At 39.8% G+C, this 27,498-nt stretch overlaps 1 pseudogene; it reads right to left on the bottom strand.

The window, feature by feature from the left end:
* Positions 1-2,821: 2,821 nt before the first annotated feature.
* LOC126000424 (uncharacterized) lies at positions 2,822-2,938 on the bottom strand (annotated as a pseudogene).
* Between the last annotated feature and the right edge of the window lie 24,560 nt (positions 2,939-27,498).

Consider the following 27,498-nt stretch of genomic DNA (forward strand, 5'->3'; position numbering starts at 1 on the left):
ACATGAGTCTGAACTTTGGAGGTAAATTGAATAACAAGTGGATTGCACCAGGAAAGAACACATTGCTGGGCAGTCTGAGGTCCCAAGGTTTTCTTTTTAACAGTAATATAATCCCAATTAGTAGTAGGTTTCTAGTAGATGTCACCAGTAGTTTCACAACCCCGGGATGCACAATAAAAGTCTGCTTTCTCACCACATTTCTGATTGAGAGTGTAGGGGCAGTGATGTCCAGGGCAGACGTAAATGGCTTTTTCGCTGAGGATACTGCATCCCCATGCATTGGCACAGGCCCTGGGTGGTGGTGTAAGAGGGCGATAGCTCATGCCTGAAGCCACAGACTGGCGGTACCCATAATAATCATAGGGAGAGAAGATGTTAGCAGGTCCTGGCTGAGGCCAAAAGTGAGAGGGAGTACCCCATTCATTGCTGGCACCAAGAGTGAGGATGCAAAGATCTGTTTCAATGGTAGAAAAGGCAGTTTCAGCTCCGATGTGAAAAACAGTGAGAACAACATCAAGGGCTTGATTGATGACTTTTCAAGTGTAATTTTAGACTTGTTATCGGCTGACAGAATTATTGGCTGATTTAACACTCAGAAGGTGCAGGCGAGGATGGTCGAGAAGAGGCAGGAGAATCGTCAGAAGTGGAAGGATCCTTTCGAAGGGCAGTTTTGGCAGCAACATCTGAAAGAGAAGAAGCGACCTCAGGGCTGGAGGCTCTGGGTGGATTATAAAGCTTAATGAGACGTTCGGGGAGCCAGCGAGTCTTGTTGGAGATTGGGTCATGCACACAGGCATGTCCTTTGCCCCAAATAAGAACGGGATGGGGTCCCTGCCAAGACCCGGTCTGAGGGTCTTTCCAAAGGACTTGTTTAAATGTACTGGCAGTGGCAGGGTGCCAAAGCCTATCTGCAGTGGAATGACCATCTTGGTTGAAAGAGAGGAAGTTAAGCACAAAGAGTGCATGGCTGAGCAACCAGCAAGGACCGCTGCCTTTGCGGGAGTAAAAGGAAATTTGGTCAGAGGATAGTTTGGCAATCATGTTTTTAAGTGTTTGATTGGCATGCTCAATGATAGCTTGACCAGTGGGATTGTGGGGGATGCCAAAGATTTGATTGATATGCATAGCAATGCAAAAGGAGTGGAATTTGGAATTGGCGTACCCAGGACCATTGTCCATTTTAATGGCTGAAGGTCTCCTCAAAACTGAAAGACAATACAGAACATGGGAAATAATGTGTGTTGCGCTTTCTCCAGTCTGGAGAGAGGTGCAAATAAACCCACTGCAAGTATTCACGGTAACATGAATGTATTTAAGTGAGGCAAAATAATTATAGGTTTGGGAAGGAGTGAGGTCACGGGATATAGCATAACAGTGGGTCTTATAGCTACAGAGGCATACTTGGGAGGTTCTTTTCACAATAAAATTTTCTATAAATTTAATTTTACATATAAAAATAGGAGTTTACTTAGTCTTCTAGCCTTGGTTTACAGGCAGAAAACACTAGCAATTTACATTACACAAATTATTTCCAAATACCAGGGGGAATGCTTACTGACTTTTGTCACTTTAGACTTCAAAGAATTTTATAATTAACAATCGCCAATTTTTCAAAAACTTTTAAACTAAACCTTAATGATTTTTCTTAAACTTCTTAGTTATTTTTATTTATTATATTTTTTAAAACCTTGATGCTCCTCTGTATAGCCATATGTCCATATTTTCCTGGCCTTAACTTATCATGGCAGGAAGGCTGGGTGATTGCAAAGTCTAGAAATTCTCCAGGGAAAATGTATCCCGATGGCCATGTTCTCAGAAGGACAAAGCCAGCTTAACCCAGAATTTTTAATACCTAATCTCTAGTTGCAGGATGCCACAGTCTGTCAGCTGCTAAGTGACCAGACTGACCAAGTTGTGAAAAAATTAATTGAAATCTCAAAAATGGATAAGGCTTTGAAAATTGTATTTTATCATAAAATATAGAGATACTGAATAAACAGACAAAACAAAACAACACTAAACACAGCATTTTACACTCGTGGCCACTTTCATTCAGTACAAAACACACATGGACAGACAAAGGATTGATCCAAAACTTATGTTAGAAAAATTGACCCACGTAAAATTGGACAAGCACTTTTAAATATTTAGCCAGCATGTTTGTAAGAAAACAATTTTTTGTAGAAAAACTTTTTCAGCTTTTAGAAGTACTTAATGTAGATGGGGTGGAACTTTGCTGAAAATAAAAGCTTTAAGGTTTAGATTTAGCACAAAACAATTTTAAAACAATCCTTATTTGAAGTTGTAAACATTAAGTAAAATGGTTAGTAAGCAGTTAAAAATTTTAAGTAAAATGGTTAATAAGCATTGTAGGAGGAGTCTTCACTCTGAAGTATGATATCATCTGCTGTAAATGAACAGGTTTTCTTTAAATTAGTTTCACAGTAGAACAGTGAGACCGCTGCAATAAAGTGTTAAAATTTCAATGATTAAACACAAGAGCATAAACTATGACTATTAGAGGTATGAAAAAACTGACTTTAAAAAACAAACAACTGTTTCTACTTTAAAGACTTCAAGTGAATAATTTGTAAAAAAAATATATACTAAATTAACAAAATGTTTAGATCATTATAAAATATAGTTAAAAACACTTGATGCATTTCCACACCTAGAGCTTAAGACCGAAATTATATTTGATACATATTGTCAACCTGCTTATAAAATTTAGTTACTTTCATAATATTAATTACTCATAAAATTAACAGTATTTTTATCAATACTAGATTTCTTTACTTTGACACAAATATACAGTTTTGTATAATGTGCTGACTTTCTGAATACACTTAAAAGGATAGTCCTTTCAATGCAGAGTAAAAAACAGATACTGCTGTAGCACAGAATTAAAACCAAGCACACTTGGGTGTTCACTGTGCAATAAAATTAACACTATATTTAAAAAGGCTAACCACAACATTTTCCACATAATTTTTTTAAATACTTTGAAAATCAAGATATATTTTCTATATTTTAACACTCAAATTTTAACACTTTTTGTGTCCATTTGGATTTAAAACGCCAAAAAGTATTTCTTTTTACCAAAAATCTGTTATTACAAGTGACAGAATTATGACCTTGCTCTAAGATTTCTGAGAGCCATGGACAAAGTGCTCTTACCTCCTTGTTGCTCTTTCTCCCTGGAGAATCTTTTAACCCTTACAAAACTGAATTTAACCTTTACAGACCTGAATTTAGAAAGCTCCCTAATTTCCATTGTCTTTTTTTGGGGGGGCCACACCCGGCTCAGGGGTTACTCCTGGCTGTCTGCTCAGAAATAGTTCCTAGCAGGCACTGGGGACCATATGGGACACCGGGATTTGAACCAACCACCTTTGGTCCTGGATCAGCTGCTTGCAAGGCAAATGCTGCTGTGCTATCTCTTTGGGCCCCCAAAATCTTCGTAATTACTTTACACCATCCAATGCACTAAGCTTAATTACACATATGCTTTCAAAAAAGGCATACTCATACCACATCATTCATTTTACAAACTTCACAATTATTTGAGGCTTCTTATCACTCACATCAAAAATCTGACAATAACTCTTATTATAAATTCCACATAAACAGAGTTGCTGATTTTTTTAATGTCCACCACTATCTGACATTTTTAGCAGAGCGATCAAAATTGCAACTACAAAAAGACTATTTCTGTTGAACTTAAGCCAAATCTTACCAACTTTAAGTGGGAGGTGATATTGTATCCTAAATTTTTGTCTGCATTTGAACTACACAGAACTTACTTTTTCCAATACAGGTAGAGAATTGCCACATATATACTACCTCTGCATAGATTAAAGGGCTCATTATGACATTTTTAAACACTTTTAAAACCTCATAATTTTATGAACTGTGCAGAAGTGTGATCAGTGGATATTATGGTGAATACATTATTTATTATAGGCAGCATGTTCATAATATTATATTTGCATTAGTAATAGAAGAGGATTATGTTATAATGGGAAAAATACAAATATGCATCTTTTAAAAAACTGGATAAACTTATTTGCTGGATAATGAATATCAATTTTTCCTTAAAGGAGGCACACGCCAAAGGCCAGTTATTTGTATTTTGTATTAGCCAATTAATATGCTGTTTTATTATAATATTGAATAAGATAATTAGTTTTCTTTCCAAAATATTTTTGCAAAATTCATTACCTGTGCTACATATATGTGACAAAGTGTAGGGCTCACAAAGTAAGGCAGAACCTTCCATTAATAACGTGGGGAGGGGCCAGCAAAGTTTTGTGCTGAAGAGCACAGTACTCCCTAAGGAGTTGGCCAGCATGTCGCTGGCCTGCTGGTGCCAGGGTGGAGCAGGAGCAGCATCTTTCCCTTCTGCCTCTCCATCCCCTTCCTCTATCTCCTCAAGGGGAGGGAGTTGGGCCTGTTGCCGAGAGCGGTGGCCTGGGAGTGCCGGGCCATGAATGGCTGGTGTTCCTTCAGGGACTGCTCCAGGGGAGTAATAATAGGAAAAGCAAAAGCAGGTAGGGGGAGTGCCAAGTGCTGACTGAGGGTTTTAGCCTCAGCCTGTAATTCTGCCAGTCAGGAAACATGATCACTGAGTGCTTTCTTGTGTTCAAGAAAAGGCTCAGGATTTGAGTATGCAAGAGTCAAAAGTGGAGGGGCAGTCGGCTTTGCAGCTATACTAATGGGGGAATACCAGTGGTGATCATATCGCACAGCCTCGTCCTCAAGGGAAGCGGCTTTGTCAGGGTCTAGGGGCTCCTAAGAAGAAGGATTCTGCAGGTCAGGGTAAATTTTTGCAGGAGGGGTTAATGAAGGAAGATTGGAACATGGAGAGACCTGGCAAGAATGGTCCACTCCAGGAACAGGGAGAACAGGAGAGGAGGAATGAGATTCAAGATCTTGATTGGCAACAGAAAGAAGATGCTTGCAACTGGGGTTAGTGTCAGCTGCCTCAATAATATCTTTAATAAGTCCCCAATAGGAAAAAATAATTCTGGAGGCGGTTTCATCTTGAATGCCTTCCTCCAGGAGAATCATATTAATTTCACACCCTACCTTTTGCCAAGTTTGGCAGCTAATGGAAGGTTTTGCTCTGATAGGGCTGCCAATGGAGAACCAAGGGCATTTCTTATGAATAAAAAGGAAAAACTCTAACAAATTCTTTTTCTTAACTCATAAATCTCTTTCTCTGAGATTTTTCTTGAGGTCCCAGATGAATTGTGCTTCCTTTGACAATTCTTGTCCCATTCTATTGGACACAATGAAAGGAGAGAAATCTTACCTCCTCTGATGTGTGAAGAGGCTCCGGGGATGCTTTCGGTGTCCAGAGGAGGCTCGTTTTCCACTCCAAGCATTGGGCGCCAACTGGGCCTGCCCGTGGCCTCAGTTTATTCGCGGTCATGGAAAGGGCCTTCACCTGTGAAGACAATGGGAGAGAAAGGGGAGGACCACCAAGGCAAAATATTCTGATTAAGGTGGCATTTATTTTCAGAACTAACAAAGCTTATATAGTAAGAAATCACAAAGGGAGGGTCATGTGTGGAACGCTTTACATTTTTTCCAAACATTCCACGTTAGCCCGTACCTAGTACAACCTTAACAGCTCCTGTGTTGAAGTTGTCCAGAACATCCCATTAGGGAGTGCCTAGATGACATCAGTGAATTTCTCAGGCTTGCAATTAGTGGTCTGCATTGTTTCATGGCCATCTGACATGTAACAAGTTACAGTTTAACTAGAGGACAGGCTTGCAGCATAATGGCTGCTGTAGTCTAAAATGGCTGTACTCATGTCAAGCTTCTACAAGGAAGCACTGGCTCCCAGCAACTGAGTAATTGTGTTTGACCTACTTGATGAGGCATTGGATCTGATTTGCCAGAATTTGTTGAGAATATGTACATCTGTGTTTTTCAGGGATATTGGCCTATAGTTTTCTTTTTTTTTTTTTTTTGCAAAATTTCTCTGCTTTTGGTATCAGAGTGATGTTAGCTTCATAAAATCTATTTGAGAGTGTTCCTGATTTTTAAATTTTATGAAAGAACCTGAAAGGGATTGGGAGTAGTTCCTCTGAAAAAAATTTGAAAAAATTCGTTAGTGAATCATCTGGACCTGGGATTTTGTTTTGGGGAAGACTTTTAATTATTCTTTATATGTCCTCAGTAGTCACTGGTATCTTTAGATATGCTAGATCATTATGGTTTAAAGGTGGAAGATTGTTGGAGTCCAAGAGTTCATCCATTTCTTTCAAGTTCTCAAGTGTTGTGGCATAGAGTTTCTTAAAGTAATCTCTGATTACCACTTGAATCTCTGAACTATTTCTTGTGATCTCACTCTTTTCATATAATCTGGTTATACATTTGGGAAGCTTATACTTCCTTCTTAAGTTTAAAACCTATCTAATACTATCTCTTAACTTGTAAGGTAATTTCCTATATCACTTTGTTCCTTTAAAATTCTTTAAGAATTTTAAAATTCTTTTAAAAATTCTTTTCTCTTTATATATGAGTATATATATTTTTATTTCTGTCTTGTTTCTGTTGTCTCCTCTTTCCACCCCCAAATTCACCAGCACCATTTATTCCTGCAAAGGCATACTAAAATAAGTGGAAATCTTGCGTATAAAAACAAGCTCTTATCTAGTAGGTATAAGAACTCATACTTTATGATGATACAGGGCCACCTCCTACCTTGAGATTAAGTCATATGGACCCAAATTAGACTCCAGGTTATTAGAAACCAACCGTCCAACCTTGAATCCTGGATCCCAGACATAGAAATGACACAGTTCTCCACAACAGCTCCAGGAACCAAATTCTTTCAGGGACATCCTTAATTGCTGTGAGCCAATTCTGTTGCAGCCTGCAACAGATTCTTCGTGGAGTTCGGGAATACCCCATGGGGAGAGAGTGGGTACATGGAATGGCGAAAGATGGAACAATATTGTAAAAATGAATGAGACCACACAGAATGCATGGGAACTCGCGTCTAGAAAGACGAAGACAAATTTATTTTTTGAGCTGGGTGACTTTTAAAGGTTGAGGTTTAGAATGCAGGGTGTAAATTTTTTACATCAAAGAAACTGGGAAAAGAATGAAGGACCCTGGCTTAAATTAGCATATTAAAGAACCGATACTGAAGGTGAAAAGGCAGTTTTGTTTTGGGTTAGTTTTGTTTTGGGTAAGCAGGGGGAAACAGGTAATTTTCAGGGAAGTGGGAAGAGAGAGAAATGTTTTAGAGTTTTGGGGAAAAACTGAAAATTACTTTGTTTTGAGTAAGCAGGGGAAAACTGAAAATTACTTCACTCATGAGCTAAGTTTTGGGAAAACCTGATCTTGGCGCCAAAGTAGCAAAAATTACAGGGAGCTGTTTTGTGGGAGACTTTTGGCGGGATTTGTACTGTCCTTCTTTGTTAGAAAGAAATTACTAAGGCCTAATTTTTAATATAGGTTAAAAATAAAGAGAGAGATAGTTACAGTCACGTTTGGAATTATAGTCAAACAATCCACGCGAAGGGTCAAGTGATTTTGACTGCTCTAAGCGGGCCTTTTTGGCAAATAATTCCTTTTCAGGAGAGCACTACATCTTCTGGTGTGTGCCTCTCCTGAGTGGGATGTGACACTTAATACTAGTCTGACACCAACATGTGCCAGTTCTAATATAATATCTTGACAAGGAGGAAATGGGAACAACTTGATCTAATAGTAGGTTGTCCTACATCACCAGCCAACGATAAGACAAAATCAGAACTTGTCACCCTTTGATTTATACAAAAGCCAAGATCACTATCTACAGATGGCTGGCTGTGTCAACCATGACTGGGCAGAATGTATCCTGGGACCAATAAAAAAGCCCTACTCTAGGTTTTGGCATAAGACCTGTACAACAACCAAGATCTCCAATTCCAGAGGTCTGACTGAGACAATTGCAACTGAACAGGTCTTCTGGATACATAACAAAAGACAATAACCCAGGATCTATCCTAGGATCAGTACAATGCCCAAGACCACCAACTACAGAAAACAGATTAAAATGACAGGAAAGAGACAGAACTTCTAGAACCACAAAGAAAGACTTCATCATAAGCTCTATTCCTTAACCTGTGTAGATACCAATATCTCTAGATACAGAGGTCTGATTTTATCACCAATGATGAAACGGAACTCTTTCATACACCACAAAAGCAGAGGGGAGAGTAAATGAACATGCAAAGAGTCTATAGTTATTTCCATGACAGTATACTTCAAGGTTTGAGAAACCATGCATCTCTTAGGCTAAGAGAATCCCCTTTCTAATGTCCCCAATATTTACTGTGCCTATGCAGGAAAAAAGGCACAAAATAATCTTATTTATTTATATATTTTTACTTTTTTGTTTTGTTTTGGATATTGATGTTGTTGTTTTTCTTTTTTCCCTTTTTCTGCTCTGTTATGTTTTTATTTCAGGGCCATGTTTATTATGTGGTGCTTGTAGTTATTGAATTAATGCTCACTGGATTTTTTTAATATTTCCTTTGTATTGTTTCTGTGTTCCACTTCCTCTTTCTTCTCTCAAACTGTGGTTGTAAGCATCTAGAAGGACTCCGCCCATTTTTGACTTATTTGATTTTCTTCCATTTTATTGCTTTTTTCTTCAAACAAAACCACATAGCTTGAACTATCTAATTCCACCTCTCAAACTGAGGGGGAAATAGTGATGGCACCAAGACCAATCAGTTGTATGATCAATAAGTAGTAAGATAGACACAGAGGGAACTACTTATACTAGCACCCCGGGGATTAAGGAAGGGGATTTTGGATACAAACTGGGGATGGGGTTGGAGGGAGGACAACACTGGTGATGGAAATTCCCCTGATTCAATGTTAATTTGTACCTAAAATATTACTGTGAAAGACATGTAATCCACTTGGACAATATAAAAATTTTTTTTAAAAATTCACATATTCTGTCTGTTGAATAGACTTTCCATTGAGTTTATCATTTCATTGACTGAGTTTTTTAGACTTGATATTTCTGTTTTTAATTTTCTGATTTCTATCTTAGTGGTCTGATCAGATCGATTTATGCATTTTTGAATTGAGCATAATTCATATTTACATTCTAAACTCCTTATCTAAGAGACTAATTAGATTTTTGGGTCATCAGAGCTATGATCTTCCTACTCTATGCATGATGTTTACCTGCAAAGTGTTTTTACCAAGTGTCGGAATGGGGTTCATGGGTTAGAAGATGTGTGCTCCCTGGTTGCATTCTTCTTGCTTTACCCTGCGTGGGTGGAGTCAGTCTATCTTTGCAACACAGATTATAGATGTTCGTTGGAGAAAAACCAGTCTGTGAGTTGATTATTTTATTATTCTTTTAATATAAATTTTCCTAATGATTTGCAATATCGATATTCTATGTCTTTTTACTTTTGTGTATATTAAGTTTTCTTTTTATCATTTTTTAATTTTTAGATAGAGTTAGATACATTCCTTGTAATTTTCTACTAGTGTTATATTATATATGTAATATTTAAAATCATTATTTTATGAATGATGAGAAAAATTTCCAAATTTTTATTTATTTTTTTTCTGGTCTCATATTTTGAGGTGCAGTGATTTATTTAATGTTTATTTTTACTTCTCCCACCTGGTCACTTTTATTTCAAACTTAAAGATGTCTCTCATTGAGAGTTCAGCTCATGTTATTCTCTCTATAATTTATATAGCCAGGCCTGATATTGAAGTTTTAATCTATTATTTATTTTACATTTTTATTATGCTTATAAAGATAGATTGTTCCATAATTGTTGCACGAAATATTTTCTTAATAATTTCTTTATTGGCGCCTAGCCCGCCACATCCCCCGGAGACCCCAGACGCCGGCCCGGGAGGCCTGCGCGGGTCCCTGCCCTTTCACATGGGCGCCTAGCTGGGCACATCTCCCGGAGACCCCAGACGCCGGCCCGAAAGGCCTGCGCGGGTCCCTGCTCCTTTACACGGGCGCCTAGCCCACCACATCCCGCCACACGGGCGCCTAGCCTGCCACATCCCCTGGAGATCCCAGACGCCGGCCCGGGAGGCCTGCACGGGTCCCTGCCCTTTCACACGGGCGCCTAGCCCGCCACATCCCACGGAAACCCCAGACGCCGGCCCGGGAGGCCTGGGTGAGTCCCTCCTGCCTCACGCGGGAGCCTAGCCAGGCACATCCCCCGGAGACCCCAGACGCCGGCCCGAAAGTTCTGCTCGGGTCCCTGCTCCTTCACATGGGCGCCTAGCCCGCCACATCCCGCGGAGACTCCAGACTCCGGCCCAGGAAGCCTGCGCGGGTCCTTGCCCTTTCACACGGGCGCCTAGCCCGCCACATCCCATGGAGACCCCAGACGCAGGCCGGGAGGCCTGCGCGGGTCCCTGCTCCTTCACGCGGGTGCCTAGCCCACCACATCCCCCGGAGACCCCAGACGCCGGCCTGGGAGGCCTGGGTGAGTCCCTGCTGCCTCACACGGGAGCCTAGCCCAGCACATCCCCCAGGGACCACGAGCGCCTGCGAGAGTGATTTGGGTAAGTCCCTTCCCCCGGGTGGGCACCTGGAACGGCAACTTGAGCAACCCGAATAGATGGGGGGAGATAGGGCCAGCCTTCTGGACTCGCAGGTGACCTAGAGCAGTCCACCCCCCTGGACCCTGGAGTGGACCAGGGACTCCCCAAGGGCGAGGGCAGAGCCTGAAGGGTCGGACTGAGGGAACTCCTTCAAGGGAAACTTGGAGGGGGCAGAGCTCCATTGACTCCCAGAGAAAGGAGGGGGGATTGGGAGCTAGGCTCAATAGCTCCAGCAACCAGTGTGGCCAGGAGTGGAACTGCACCGCTGACTGAAATAAGGAGTAGAAAAGCTATAATACCCACTGCAGGAAGGCTGAACTCTAGGTAGCAAAGGGGAGGAGAAAGAGCTAGGTGCAACAAGCCCACCCAACAGCACCCTCTAGAAACACCTTCAGGAAGGGGACCAAAGCAGGCCGAAATTAGAAGCCACAGCACTCCAAAACACACCATAAAATACAAAGAATTATGCGTAAATCAAGGAGATTCCTAATATCTGGAGACAACATGACAAAACGTATTAAGTTTCCAAGTCCACCAAAACGCACAGATCCATGGGAAGAAGACCTAAAAGCGGTCATGAGGAAGGAAATGCAAGAATTACTAAAACAGATGAAAGAAACCCTAGCAACCGAGTATAAGAAAGCCATGGATGAAAGAATCAGCCAAATTAAAGAAGAAATGTCAAAGAACATGAGAGATTCCATACAAAAAGAAGTGAAGGATTTAAAAGACAAAGTAACAAGCCTTACGAGCAGAAACACAGAGTTGGAGAAGCACATCGAAGAACTCGAAGGAAAACTGCAATCAAAAAATGATCAAGAAACCAACAAAGAAATAAAAGGCAAAGCACTGGAAGGAAAAATCCAATATCTAATGAACAAAGACAAAAGAAACAATCTAAGAATTGTGGGTATACAAGAAGGGGAGGAAATAGGGAAGGGGGAAGAACAGGTAGTCAGGGAGATAATAACAGAGAACTTTCCCACCCTCTGGAAAGACAATTCAGGACAAATCCAGGAAGTCAAGAGAGTCCCTAATAAAATAGACCCTAATAAACCCACACCAAGACACATAATAATCCAAATGGCAAAAAACAAAGAGAAAGAGGAACTCCTGAAAGCAATAAGGGAGAAAAAAACCCTCAAGTACAAAGGAAAGGACATAAAAATAAAACCAGATCTCTCATTTGAAATAATTCAAGCAAGAAGACAGTGGAATGACATATTTAAACGACTGAATGAAAGAAATTTCCAACCCAGGGTCCAATACCCAGCAAAACTATCATTCATATGGGAGGGCAGACTAAAAACATTCTCAAATATGAACGAACTTAAACTATTTGTGCAAACTAAGCCGATCCTAAGCGACTTACTCAGAGACGGATTACACAATCTAAACCCCCGATTGTAACAACAACCACCCCACACAATACAACTGCACAACAGTCCTCTCTATCAATAATTTCCCTAAATGTTAACGGACTAAACTCTACAATTAAAAGACACATAGTAGAGAACTGGGTTAGGAAAAATAAACCGGACTTCTGCTGTCTACAAGAAACACACCTACATTTACAGGATAAGCACAGGCTAAGAATAAAAGGATGGAAAGTAATCATCCAGGCCAATGAAAATAAAAAAGAGCAGGGACAGCAATTCTTATATCAGACCAAATTGTATTCAACCTCAAGAAAGTGATCAGAGACAAAGAGGGTCACTACTTACTGATCAGAGGAACATTAGATCAAGAAACACTAACCCTGGTCAATATATATGCACCTAATCTAGAGTCAGCAAAATATGTGAGGCAACTACTGGCAAACCAAAAAAAAACATGAAGGGAAATGTGATAATAGTAGGGAACCTGAATACTCCACTATCACCACTGGACAGATTCACCAAACAGAAAAATAGCAAAGAAATAAGAGCTCTAAATGAAAAATTAGAAGATTTAGGGCTAATAGACTTATATAGGGCCCTCCATCCCCAGAAAGCAGAATACACATTCTTCTCAAACCCACATGGAACCTTCTCCAGAATAGACCATGTCTTAGGATACAAAGCCAACCTATATAAGACCACAAAGGTAAGGATCATTAGAAGTACCCTTTCAGATCACTATGCAACAGAGGTTAAAATTGATATTAAGAAGAAGCAATGGAGAAAAACTAATACCTGGAGATTAAATAACATGCTGCTTAACAACACCTGGATCAAAGAACAAGTCAAGGAAGAAATAAAAAGATTCCTTGAGACAAATGACAATGAAGAGACAACATGTCAAAATTTATGGGACACAGCAAAAGCAGTAATTAGGGGGAAACTCATAGCAATACAGGCCTATGTCAAGAAACAGGAAAATAACAAAACCAACAGTTTAAAAGATCACCTCAAAGAATTGGAGCAACAGCAACAGAGAAATCCAACCACAACCAGAAGGCAAGAAATAATAAAAACCAGAGCAGAAATAAACAACATCGAAACTAAGATAACAATACAAAAAATCAATGAGACCAGGAGTTGGTTTTTCGAAAAAATAAACAAGATAGACAAACCATTGGCAAAACTCACCAAAAAAAAAAGAGGGAAAACACCCAAATCAGTAGGATCACAAATGAAAGGGGAGAGATTACAACAGAACCCCAAGAAATACAACATATCATGAGATCATATTATGAACAATTATACTCAACTAGGCTAGAAAACCCAGTAGAAATCGACAGATTCTTGGATAAACACCCTCTTCCAAGACTGGAAAAGGAAGATCTAGAAAGTCTAAACAGTCCAATCACCTCAGAGGAAATTGAAGATATAATAAAAAAAACTCCCTAAGAACAAAAGCCCAGGCCCAGATGGATTTACAGGTGAATTCTATCAAACATTTCAAGAAGACTTACTACCACTTTTCCATAGGCTTTTCCAAACCATAGAAAAAACAGGAATCCTCCCCAACTCCTTTTATGAGGCTAATATCACACTCATTCCCAAAGAAGGCAAAGACACCACCAAGAAAGAAAACTACAGACCAATCTCACTAATGAACATAGATGCAAAAATTCTCAACAAAATCTTAGCAAACCGAATCCAACACTTCATCAAAAAGATCATTCTTCACGACCAAGTGGGATTCATACCAGGAATGCAAGGTTGGTTCAACATACGCAAATCAATCAACATGATACATCACATCAACAACATGAAAGACAAAAACCACATGATCATATCAATCGATGCAGAGAAGGCATTTGACAAAATCCAACATCCTTTCATGCTAAAGACACTCAGCAAAATAGGATTAGAAGGAACCTTCCTCAAGATAGTTACAGCTATATATGAAAAGCCTATAGCCAACATTATACTTAATGGTGAGAAACTAGAAGCATTCCCACTAAGGTCAGGAACTAGACAAGGCTGTCCACTCTCTCCACTCTTATTCAATATAACCTTAGAAATCCTAGCAATAGCAATCCGACAAGAGAAGGGAATCAAAGGAATTCAAGTAGGGAAAGAGGAACACAAGCTATCTCTATTTGCCGACGATATGATGATCTACATCAAAAACCCTAAAGAGTCCACAGTAAAACTTCTAGAAACAATCAACCAATACAGCAAAGGGGCTGGATACAAAGTAAGTACACAAAAGACAGTAGCGTTTCTATATATAAACAATGAAGTTGAGGAGAGAGAGATTAAAAATACAATTCCATTCAAGATAGTATCAAAAATATCAAGTATCTAGGAATCAACCTTACAAGAGAAGTGAAAGACCTATACCAGAAAAACTTCAAAACACTTCAAAAAGAAATTGAAGACGATCTAAAGAAATGGAAGAACATCCCATGCTCATGGATAGGTAGAATTAACATAGTCAAAATGACTATCTTACCCAAACTTCTATATAGATTTAATGCAATCCCTATCCAAATCCAGACACAATTCTTTAAAGAAATAGAACAATCAATCACAAAATTCATCTGGAACCACAAAAGAGCCTGGATAGCCAAACACATATTGAAAAACAAGAAGCTGGGAGGCATCTCCTTACCTAATTTGAAACTATACTATAAAGCCATAGTAATTAAAACAGCATGGTACTGGAACAGAGACAGGACCTCAGACCAGTGGGTCAGAACAGAATTCCTAGACATAAACCCCCAGATATACAGCCAACTAATATTTGATAAAAGAGGCAAGAATCTGAAATGGAACAAAGAAAGCCTATTCAACAAATGGTGTTGGTACAACTGGAAAACCACATGTAAGAAAGTGAAAATCGACCTATATCTCACCCCTTATACAAAAGTCAACTCAAAATGGATCAAAGACCTTGAAATCAGACCCGAATCTATAAAGTTTATCGAGAATAAAATAGGCAGAACACTCGAAGACCTATATAACAAAAAGGTCTTTGAGAATGGAGCACCAATGGCAAGAACTTTAGCATGTGATATAAACAAATGGGACTACATCAAACTAAAATGCTTCTGCATGGCAAAACAAACCCTACTTAACGCAAGAAGACAGCTAACAGAATGGGAAATAATCTTTTCACTCGACATATCAGATAAAGGCCTGATATCTAGAACATACAAAGCACTCAGAAAGCTGAGACCCTCAAAACCAAATAAAGCCATAAAAAAATGGGAAGATGAAATGAATAGACACTTCTCTGAGGAAGACAGAAGAATGGCCAACAAACACATGAAAACATGCTCACTTTCACTCATCATCAGGGAGATCCAAATCAAGACAACAATGAGATACCACCTTACACCAGTGAGGATGGCTCACATCAAAAATAATGGAAACAACCTTTGTTGGCGGGGATGCGGTATGAAAGGAACTCTCATCCACTGCTGGTGGGAATGATGCCCCCTAGTCCAACATCTATGGAGAAAAGTCTGGAGAGTGCTCAAAGAACTCAGAATTGAGCTGCCATTTGACCCAGCAATTGCTCTCCTAGGCATATACCCCCAAGATGGAAGGGCATTCATTCCAAAATACGTATGCACCCCACTATTTATCGCAGCACTCAGTATAATAGCCAAATCATGGAACCAACCTCGATGTCCAACAACAGATGAATGGATCATTAAGATGTGGTACATATACACAATGGAATATTACATGGCAGTCAGAAACGATACAATCACAGACTTTGCAGCAACATGGATGGACTTAGATCATGTTATGTTAAACGAAGTAAGTCAGAAGACAAAAGATAAACACAGAATGGTGGCACTACTCTGAAACACCTAGAACATATAGTTTAAACACAACTAATACCTAACAATCAAATAACAGGGTTTAACAGGGTAGAAACTTCGAACACTGTAACACTCAACATATACGTGGGAGCAGTGTCCAAAATTCATGAAAAAGGAGCAACACAAACACTTGACAACACATTATACCACAAAGAAAACAGCAACAACAGAAATAACAGCATTAAGAGAACAGGTATGTAATCAGACTTCCAAAACAAAGGCCCACAATAATCCCTTAGAGTTCGTATACAGGAACACAAGTATAGAACACCAAGGGAAATCATGACTGCAATGGCAACATACCATAACACTATGTTTTAATGCCTTTATCTTACTATATTTTAAATAACCTCTCAGCTTTTCTGCCCACAGGCGCCCTTGGATACAAAGGGCGAACAAACTAAGATGGCAACTCGGGATACCACACGAGATACCATACATAGCATGCACTACGAGAGGGCCACGAGAAAACTCTCTAACATATACTTTATCTCTAGGTTATACCTTCTTTTAGGAATTGAAGCACGTGACCAGTCAGACCACCGAAGCAGTGCCTGCGATGTACAGACTTAAACTACAGGCTCTATTCTTCGAACACATTCAACCTAACCAGCATTCCCTTGCTATTCTCTCCTCTCTTCTCACTACTTTTTTTTTTAATTCTATTCTTCTCTTTACTTTTTCCCCTTTCTCTTCTCCTTTTCTTTCTAAGGTATTTTCTCTTTTCTCTCCCTGGATACCCCTCCCATATACCTTCCCCTGTCTCCCCTCTGGAAATCCAACTATCCCTTCACCCCTCAATTCCATCCAGATCTCCCACCATATTAAAACTCTTCACCCTCAATCCTCAATCTATTAGGCATCAAGACCGACCTCCTACCCAACGAAACAGTACCCAGCACCCAGGCGAGGGGACACCCAGTCAAACCCACACCTAGTCTCCTGCAAGAAAAGACAGCCAACTCCCTGCGGACTCATGCTGTGCGGCCTTCCCTACCAACTCTCCCTAATGTGGACTGTTTCTTGAAACCGGACCTAGGTCCAAAAGTATCCCCAACGCAAGAACTCTTCCAAGACCTCCCTGCCGCAAATTTTTACCAATCTGAAGAAGGTCAGGGGGTGGAATAGGAAGATGCCTGGGAACCCACACACCACAAGAAACACCCAAAAGACAATGGGAAAAACTGTACCTCCAACATTGGCATAAGACTGGTAATACACCACCTCTTTACCTACTCTCCCCCTAATGTAAAGTAGTCTTTTGCACCACTTTGGTCCTTTAAAAACCTCACTAACTCACCTTAAATTTTTTTTTAAAATTTTTTAATTAATTAATTTATTTTTTAAATGTTTGTCCTACATATACATTTGTGAGTGCATACATTTTTGTTTCCTTTTTTTTCTCCTCGCTTTTGGGTATGTGACCTGTTTCTGTTATCCCCTCTGTCCACCCACAAATACACAGACATTATAATGTAGCACCACTTCCCCCTGCAAAGGCACACCAAATAAAGGGGAAATCTTACATATAAAAAAAAAGAGCTCTTGTCTACTAGAGATGGGAACTCATAGTTGTTTACAATACAGGGATATCTCCTACCTTGAAAATATGTCATGTGGAATCAACTTAGACCTCAGGTGATTAGATACCATTCATCCAGCCTTGAACCCTGGATCCCAGACATAGAAATGGCACAGTTCCTCACAACAGTGGCAAGAAACAAATCCCAGCCGGGACAGCCTTAATACTGCGGGGTCAACAACAAGGGCCAACTCTAACATGATTTCCTGACAATGAGGAAAATCCGAGCATCCTGACCTTAGAGCAGATTAACCTACCTTACCAGCTAACGACAAGACAAAACCAGAAGTCTTGGCACCCTTTGGTAGGTCCAAAAGCCAAGATCGTGATTTATATTTGACTGGCTGCTAGAACTACGACCAGACGGTATACATCTTGGGACCAAAAAAAAAAAAAAAAAAAAAAAAGCCCTAGTTTAGGGTTTGAACTATGACCTGCACAATAATCAGGATCCCCAGTCCCAAAGGTCCGGCAGAGAAAATTGTAACGGAACGGGACTTTTGGAAGCACAAAGAAAGACGCTATCCTAGGTGCCACCCTAGGATCAGTGCAAAGACCAAGGTCACCAAGATGGATTAAAATGACACGGAGGTAACAGAACCTCTAGAACCACAAAGACTGACTTCATCATAAGTCCCACCGCAGGATCTGTGCAGATACTGAGACCTCTAAACACAGAACAGTAGTCTTCCACAGACCAAAAAAAAAAAAAAAAAAAAACAACACACCACCGGGAGAGTAAAGGTTCCTGAGCAAAGTCTAGTGTTGATCCTATGACAGTATGCTCCAAGGACGGAGAAACCCCATATCTCTTAGGCCACGTGAATTCCTTTTCGAATGACCCCAATATTTACTGTGCCTGGACAGGAGGGAAAAAATAAAAATACAAAAAGCACAAAACCTTGGTTATTATCTATATATTTTTTATCTCCATTTATTATTGTTATTATTATTTTTATTCACCTATCTATTTTGGTCGATTTCTCTGTTTGGGAGTGATTATTGAAATTGTCCCCAATCATACTTATATTTTCTCTTCCTTTCTTTTCTTTCATTATGTGCTATGCCATGTTTCTCATTTCAAGACCATGGCGTGTTTTTTTGTTTGTTTGTCTTTGTTTGTTTTTTGTTTGTTTTGCTTTTTGTTGTTTGTTTGTTTGCCTGTTTTTTTTTTTTGTGGTGCTTATCGATATAGCTCAAGCCCTCACTGGATATTTGACACTTCTTTTGGTACTGGTGGAGTGTTTCACCTTCTTTTTCTCCATCTCTCAAATTGATGATGAGAGCCTCTAGAAGGATTCCACCCAGTTTCGGGGTATTAGACCCTTACCCCAGTTTATTACTTTTCTCTTTTTCAAACAAAACCACGCAACTTGAACTAGCTAGTCCTGCCTCCAGTTAGAGGGGGAACTAAGGGAGGCATCAAGACCAAACAGGTGCAAGACTACTAAGTTGTGGGTTAGATACAGAGGGGTCCACATATTCTAGCCGACCTGGGGTGAGGGAAGAGGAAATGGGAGGTAGGACAGAAACGGAGGTGTAGGGAGGACAATTTGGTGATGGGAATCCCCCCTGATTTTATGTAAATATGTACCTAAAATATTATTGTCAACACTATGTAAACCACTATGATCAAAATAAAAATTAAAAAAAAATAATGTCTTTATTTAGGTTTCATAGTTACATTATTGTTTGTAGTAACTATTTATAATGATAGACTGTAACACACTTTAGAGTAAACCGGAAGCCAGATGTCTGCCCGCCGTTCTCCCAATGCACCTCCCCCCTGGAGCACAGAGGAAGGAGGAAACCTGAGGACTACTAAGAGTCCACCTGAACCCACTTCTGGCCATTTGAGCTGGCACCCAGCGAAGGCCTGGAGTCAGGGGGAAAAGACAAGGATGGCTGGGGGCCTGCCAAGTCTCCCAGCACTCCCCAGGCTAGGGAGAAAGGCTCTGGTATGGGGCCTCCCCAAACCCCATACCTGGCAAGAGCTGGTCTCCAGAATCAAAGAGAAAACCAGAAGCCAGATGTCTGCCTGCCCTCCTCCCCATGCACCTCCCCCTGGAGCACGGAGGAAGGAGGGAACCTGAGGACCACTAAGAGTCCACCTGAACCCACTTCTGGCCATCTGAGCTGGCACCCAGGGAAGGCCTGGAGTCACAGGAAAAAGACAAGGATGGCTGGGGGCCTGCCACCCTCCCAGCTCTTCCCAGGCTAGGGAAAAAGGCTCTGGTATGGGGCCTCCCCAAACCCCATACCTGGCAAGAGCTGGTCTCCAGAATCAAAGAGAAAACCGGAAGCCAGATGTCTGCACGCCCTCCTCCCCATGCACCTCCCCCATGTAGCATGGAGGGAGGGGACAACCTGAGGACCACTAAGAGTCCACCTGAACCCACTTCTGGCCATCTGAGCTGGCACCAAGAGAAGGCCTGAAGTTAGGGGGAAAAGACAAGGATGGCTGGGGGCCTGCCAAGCCTCCCAGAACTCCGCAGGCTAGGGAGAAAGGCTCTGGTATGGGGCCTCCCCAAACCCCATACCTGGCAAGAGCTGGTCTCCAGAATCAAAGAGAAAACAAGAAGCCAGATGTCTGCCTGCCCTCCTCCCCATGCACCTCCCCCCTGGAGTACGAAGGGAGGGGGAACCTGAGTCTTTGATTCTGAAGACCAGGTCTTGCCAGGTATGGTGCTTGGGGAGGCCCCATACCAGAGCCTTTCTCCCTAGCCTGGGGAAAGCTGGGAGGCTTGGCAGGCCCCCAGCCATCCTTGTCTTTTTTCCCCTGACTCCAGGCCTTCCCTTGGTGCCAGCTCAGATGGCCAGAAGTGGGTTCAGGTGGACTCTTAGTGGTCCTCAGGTTCCCTCCTTCCTCCGTGCTCCAGAGGGGAGGTGCATGGGGAGGAAGGCGGGCAGACATTTGGCTTCCGATTTCATCCTTGATTCTTGAGACCAGCTCTTGCCAGGTATAGGGTTTTTCTCCCCTGGACTTCTGTTTTTCCCTGGGCACTGGTCTAGTTGGAATCTATAGGGGTCAACAGGCTTTCCCCCTATCTCTCCATACACTAATGGTAATGCGCTCTGGGAGGAGGGCAGGCTGTTCAAGCACTGGTTTATATTGGGACAGTCAGTGGAAATTTTTTCTCTTTGTTCTCATATTGATAATATTGTGTTCATATATTCTATGTATCCATAATATCCATCTTGTATTGGGACCTTGATACTGCCCTACAAAGCTCATTTCTAATATTTTACTGCCTCAGTTTCATCCTCTACTTCCCCCCAATCCTCCCATGTAGGTGCAGCTAATGACATGAAGCTCACTACATAGAATGATAAGTGCAGTTAGAGAAATATCTACACTGAAAACTATCATAACAATGTGAATGAATGAGGGAAAAAGAAAGCCTGTCTCGAGTACAGGTGTGGGTGGGGTGGGGAGTAGGTAGATCTGGGAAATTGGTGGTGGGAATCCTGAACTGGTGAAGTCTTTACATGACTGTAATCATACAGCTACAATTATATTTGTAATCACGGTGTTTAAATAAAGATAATTAAAAAAACACTAGAGTAATGAAAACATCAAATGGATGTTTGGTGAATAGATTGTCCCATTTCATGGGTAGCATTTGTAAATTATTCACTCTTTTATTTGAAAGTTGAAGATGCTTCTTTTTTCACTTGAAGTTGAAATTATTCTCTGCTTACTTAGTGTAGTCACAGTTGTTAATTTTGGCATTCACTCTAGGACAGTGATTTCCTTGTTCAAGATTCTTTTAAGTTCAATATTATTTATTTAGCAGTGTAAATTTTTTTACCATCATTTCCCATTTTCTCCTCACCACCCCAGCCCTTCTTTGTACAGTCTTTCTATTTCTTTTTCTCACTATCATTGTAAGAGCATTGATAGTAGAGTTGTTTCTCTAACTGCAATCACTAATCTTAGTGATTCAAATCTTAGACTGTTTCTTTAATCCAGTAAAGGTAATATTATCATACTGTCTTTTATTTATCTTAAATGTCACAGATATGTGAGACTATTTGGGATTTATTTTTTCCTCTCTGATTCATTCACTCAGCATAATAGTCTCCAGGTCCGTGTATTTATAGGCAAATTTAATTATTTCATTTTTTCAAAAACTGCATAGTAATCTATTGTGTAGAAGTCAGACTTTTTAGCAACTAATATATTTTGAAGTATCTGTGCTCATCTAGATTCTGGCTATTTTAAATATATATACAATTGTACTAGAAGTGGGGGTGTTAAGGGAGAAGAATATGGGATGCATGGCAGGAACGGGGGTGGAGGGCAGACAACTTTGGTGGTGGGAATTACCCTGGTTCAATGTTAATATGTACCTAAAGTATTCTGTGAAAGTTATGTAATCCACTTGGGTCAAAATAAAAATTATTATTAAAAAATAAAAATGTTATCTTCACTCTTCTCAGTTGGGTCCACATGACATATATTGAAGTTGGAGGTGCCCTGTATTTTAGAAAAGTATGAATTTTTATCTCTAGTAGATAAGATCTTGTTTTTATATGTAAAATTTCCCCTCTTTTAGTATGCCCTTTCAGGGAGAAAAGGTGCTATATTATATTGCTGGTGTATTTGGGGGTGGGAGTGTCAAAGTGTCAAAGGCTTCAAAGAGGACATTTTTATTGTGGTTATATTTGTTTGTGTGTGTTCCTAGTATATATACCAGCATATTGCTGGATTATATGGAAGCTCAATTTTCTTTATTTTAAGAAATATATTGTTTTCTAGAAAGGTGGTACTAATTACATTCCCACCAGCACTGAGTAAGAGTTCCTTACTTGCCACATTCACTGGCTGTTCTTGTACTCGGTTATATATGCAGTTTTTGTGGAATAATATGATACCTCATTGTTTTGATATGCATATCGCCTAATATTTGTGATGTAGAGTTTTTTAAAAATTTTTGTACCTTTTGGTCATTTGTATTTATTATTTGAGAAAAATATCTGTTTATTTCATAACCCATTTTTGATTGGGTCAAATAATTTTTTGTTAGGTTCTTCCAATATTTGGTATGTCTTAGATATTAGCCCATTATCTAATAAATATTGACTGAATAGTTACTCCTATTCTGTGGGTGATTTTTGTATCCTAGTCATTGTTTCCTTTCAAGTAAGAAACTTCTCATTTTAATATAGTACTATTTGTTTATCTCTGTTAGACATTTGAGTTCACTTTTTTAATGTTTTTATATGTTTTATTATTTATACTTTTTTGCTTTTTTAAATATTTTTGTTATTTTAAAATAATTTTATTGTGACAAAAGTGAATAACAAATCCTTCAAATAGTAAATACATAGTGATAATGAATTACTATGAATCAGGGCCATTCCCACAACTAAGGTTGTTCTCTCTCCATCCTTTTTCCCAGCATGTGTCCCATATATCTCCCTCTGTTGCCCCCCCTGGAGTGCTAGTGTAACTCTTCCCCATCTGTTTATAGCTTGTTGTAGTTAGGATATCGATTCTGTTGTTGTTGACTTTGGTTTGGTGTTTAATTTTTATCATTTTTTATTTCCACTCAATGTTTATATGGCTGTTTGGTCCTGGTACCATTTTTAGTTTATTTCCTTCTTAATTTATGAGGCAAATCAAGATGATTCAAGTTGTTTAGTTCGGTTAAAAGAAGACCAAAAATAAATAAATAAAAGAAGAAAAATATAAAAAATTAAAAAGACAGTAACCTTGTTTTGACCTGAGCTATTATCCCAGGCAAGATTTTTTATTGTAGGTTTTTGTACCAAGCAGAATCAAAAGGTGAAGAAAAGGAAGGGAACAGATGGAAGGAAGAGAAGAAAACAGAAACAAGACAATATATATATACCTATATATATATAGATTCACATATATATAAAAATTAAAATGAGTTAAAAAGTAATTAAGGGAACAAAGTGATGCAGGAGACTACCTTACATTTGGGGATAAACAGGTTAAGAGAAAGTATTATATAGGTCTTAAACTAATAAAGAAAATATAGGCTTCCCCTTGTCTTCTGAGATTTTCTTGTGAGGTGTATGATCCAGGGCATATTTTCATCACATACCTGGTCTTCTTGAGATTGAGAAAAGATTTGCAGCAGAGAGGTATCAGGTACAGTTCTTGCACTGGGGATTCTTTGTAGCTGAGTCTGGTATCCAACAACAGTTCACGTTTGAGAGAGATGAGAATGAAGGCCACATAGCATGATTCAATAGGGATAATGGTTGTAGTCTCTTGCAAGGATCTAAGTGTGGGTCTGAGTGGGGGTTGCTTGGGTGCTGGGCAATGGAAGTCCGTCTTAATATCTAATGAGTTAAGAATTGAGGGTAAAAAGCTATAATAAGGTTGGATTTCAGATTGGAATTGGGGGGTGAAGAGATAGTTGGATTTCTAAAGGTGGGAGACAGAAGTATGTAGGAGGGACTATATATATTATAGGCATGGATTGTTTACAATTTAGGTTCACCTTCAGTTCTCACGAAAGATACCTCTCTCTATGTGCTCATGCTCACATAGAAACATGCAATAGTTAGCTTAGGTATAGCTTATGAAAACGAGGAGGAGAGAGCAAGAACTAAGAAGAGAACAGAAAAATAGGTAAATAGTAAAAGTCATGTAAGGAAGTAATAAATCAACTAAGAGAAATTGAGCCAGTGTGTCAAAGTTGGTAGGTTTTCTCATTTTCTAGGTATTTTATTAATGATGGGGTTGGGCTTTTCTCAATGATGGTTTAAGGATTAGGTGGTGATTGGAGCTATATAGGATACACATAGGTTTCATATTTTAAGTACTAAACAATGTGTTTGTGAGGTCTATCTATGTTGGTGGTTGTCCCTATGCATCTTATGTATCAAATTCCCTTTCTTAAAGAGAAAGTAACAGTGTGGATTTTATTTGAAATAGATTGAATTAATGATAATGAGAAAAAAAAGAGAGAAGAAGAAAAGGTAGAAAGAAAAATAGTGAGAAGAAAGAAGAAGAGAAATGAGGCGTGAATTTGCCTAACCATGTTCGATGAGTAGGACCTATAAGTCTGTTGATCACAGTTGACTGCTTCAGTGGTCTTGCTGGTCACATGCTTCAGGTCCTAATAGAGGCCATAACCCAGAGATAAAGGGTATATATATATATATATATATATATATATATATATATATATATATATATATATATCTTAATTTTGGGGCCTTACCTGGAGGCACTCAGTGGTTATTCCTGGTTATCTACTTAGAATAAACTCCTGGCATGCACAGGGGACCATATGGGATGCCAGGATCTTAAGTAATCACCTTGGGTCCTGGATCAGCTGCTTGCAAGGCAAACACTGCTGTGCTATCTCTCTGTCCTGATAAAGAGTATATTAAAGTGTTTTATAAAAATATTTTCAAAATGCAAAGGAGTCTGATATCTATTGTGACTGAGGTGTCAACTTAGGTTGTCAGCCCTTTGTATCCAAGAACCCCTGTGGATAGAAAAGCTGAGAGGTTATTATAATTATAGTAAGATTGAGGCATTAAAACATACTGTTGTGATATGCTTCTGCTGGAGTCACTGACTTTCCATCATATTCTGTATCCGTAATCCTGTATAAAATCCATAAGACATTATTATAGGCCATTGTAGTAAAAGGATAATTACATATTTGTTCTCTCTATGCTATGGTTTCTGCTATTGCTGGTTTCTTTATGGTGTAATGTGTAGTTGAAGCTATTTTTTCCTCTTCCACTTGGTTTGGACACTACTCCCCAGTAAATGTTGACAATTACAGTGTTTGGAGTTTCAACCAGTTAAACCATTGTATTTGATCATTAAGTATTACACGTATATAGTGTATATTCTAGGTAGTTCAGAATAGTGCTATCACTTTATGCTTATCTTTAACTTCTGGCTTACTTCATTTAACATATTTTGTAGATCCATCCATGTTGCACAAAATAATTTTATTGGTTTTGTTATTGTTGCTGTGTTCATTTTTTGTGCTTTGTTATGTTTCATAAGGACCATGGTTATTGTGTGATGGCTATATTAATTGCTGTGGTGCTTTTTGGATTTTTTGTTTTATTTTTCTTTTTGTATTGTTGTATTTTTTTATTTTTCCCTTTCTTCACTCAAATTAATATTTATAGCCTCTAAAAGGACTCCACACATTTTTTTGCGTGTTTGATATTTTACCCCATTTTATTTTTTCTTGTCTTCAAACAGAACCACATAACTTGAACCATCTTGTTCCACCTCTCAAACTTGCAACCCCTGGAGGGGGACCCTCGACCTGCGGGAGTGGTTGGTTAAGGGTCGCTAGTTATTCGCAGGTTTCCCGAGCAGATCCGGTCTTATGCTGTAATAGAACTGTGAGAGGTTAATAGAAACAGGCTTAAGACAACTGATGCTGTTCAAAAGCGAGCTTTATTGGGATATACACTGTTTATATAGAAAATGCATAAAGAAAGGCGTGCTCTGCCTGTCAATTAGGCCTGAGGCAAAGGTAATATCCAAATAAGGCATAGGGCTAGCAATACATGTTTTAAAATTTCTATTGCTTTATCTTAACTACATTTTTTCTATGTATCAATAGCATAAAATGGGGAGGGGGAAAAACTAGCAGTATCTAGGTCAAGCTCTTAACCACAAAATGTTCCATCCTGCATGTAAGCTGAGGGCCTACCAAGGTGTTAAAGAGGGCCCATCAAGGTGTTAAGATTCAACAGGACGTGTCTTTAAAGCTGATAGGTTCTGGCTATAGTTGCTAGGATCTTATAGATGTTATCTCACTTCTCCAAGCTATCTGGTTGAAAACTTCTAAGTTTTTTCAATTTCTTGTGGTGGGCCATTTCCTTTGAACTCTGGCTTCTGCAAAACCGCATACAGGCAAGAGAGAAAAAAGTCTCAGAAACTTCAATTTTTCTCTAGATCCATGCAGCTTCCCACAGTTTCCCCCTTCTCTGTATAGGAAAAGCAAAAGAAAGTTAGTGGGTGGAATGCCTGTCTTAGGTTACTTGATGTGCTTCCAATTCTGGGCATGGCATAGACAGTATCTAATTATTCTGGCCAGAGAAGTTTTGCAGGTGAGTAGCCATGCTGCCTCCAGAGATTGGCATCAAACTATCCCCATCTTAAGCATTTCCACAGCCGGGAGCATAGAGAGCGTGGACGTTTAGCCATTGCTACAAACTCCAAAAAACTCAAAGGTTGGAGCGGTGGTTGCTCCAGATGATCTTCAGGGTCATACTGGGAAAGAAACTGATATTGGATACTTACAGAGCGTTTTGAAGCTTCCTCAACCGAGCTTTTAACAAAGTTAATTATGCGCCTAAATGCCCAGGGGCCAAAGGAAATCACCAAAATAAAGCCAATAAAAGGCCCTAAAACTGAGGGCAATAAGGTAGATAGCCAAGGAGAAGTGGAAAACCAGTTTTGATACCAAGACTCATCTTTTTCTCTTTTCTTTTGTCTATCTTCTAAACTTTCTTTTACTCTTCTAATGCTATTTTCTACAAGTCCTAACTTGTCTTTAAAAAAGTAACATTCTTCCTTTAAGGCGGCACAAACCCCTCCATCTCTTGAAAGAGCAAGATCTAAACCACGACAGTTTTGAAGAACAACTTCTGCTAGGGAACTGACTGTCTCTTTAAGATGTTTAAGTCCTTGTTTGAGCTCTTGGATGTCAGCATCTACAGCACGAGACAGTTGGTTAAAATTATGCTGGGAGCTGGCCCTTTGCATCCCAAAACTGCAGAGGCACGGCTGGGCTCAGACCACTCACATGCCAGGATTTCTGGGTGTTTGACTGGTATGTGGGGGGCTCTGGGCAGGACAGCTAGCCACAGGTCCCCTGGGCTGAACTCCTAGTCCAGGGGGCCAAGATCCCCCCAACCTGGTGGGTCTTCAGGGCCACGCCTGGTTAATCGGGCCCTGGGGGGAGGCGGGGGAGAAATCCCGCCCTTTGCATCCCAAAACTGCAGAGGCACGGCTGGGCTCAGACCACTCACATGCCAGGATTTCTGGGTGTTTGACTGGTATGTGGGGGTCTCT

The sequence above is a fragment of the Suncus etruscus genome, chromosome Y, assembly GCF_024139225.1.
Source record: "Suncus etruscus isolate mSunEtr1 chromosome Y, mSunEtr1.pri.cur, whole genome shotgun sequence".
Classification (NCBI taxonomy): Eukaryota; Metazoa; Chordata; class Mammalia; order Eulipotyphla; family Soricidae; genus Suncus; species Suncus etruscus.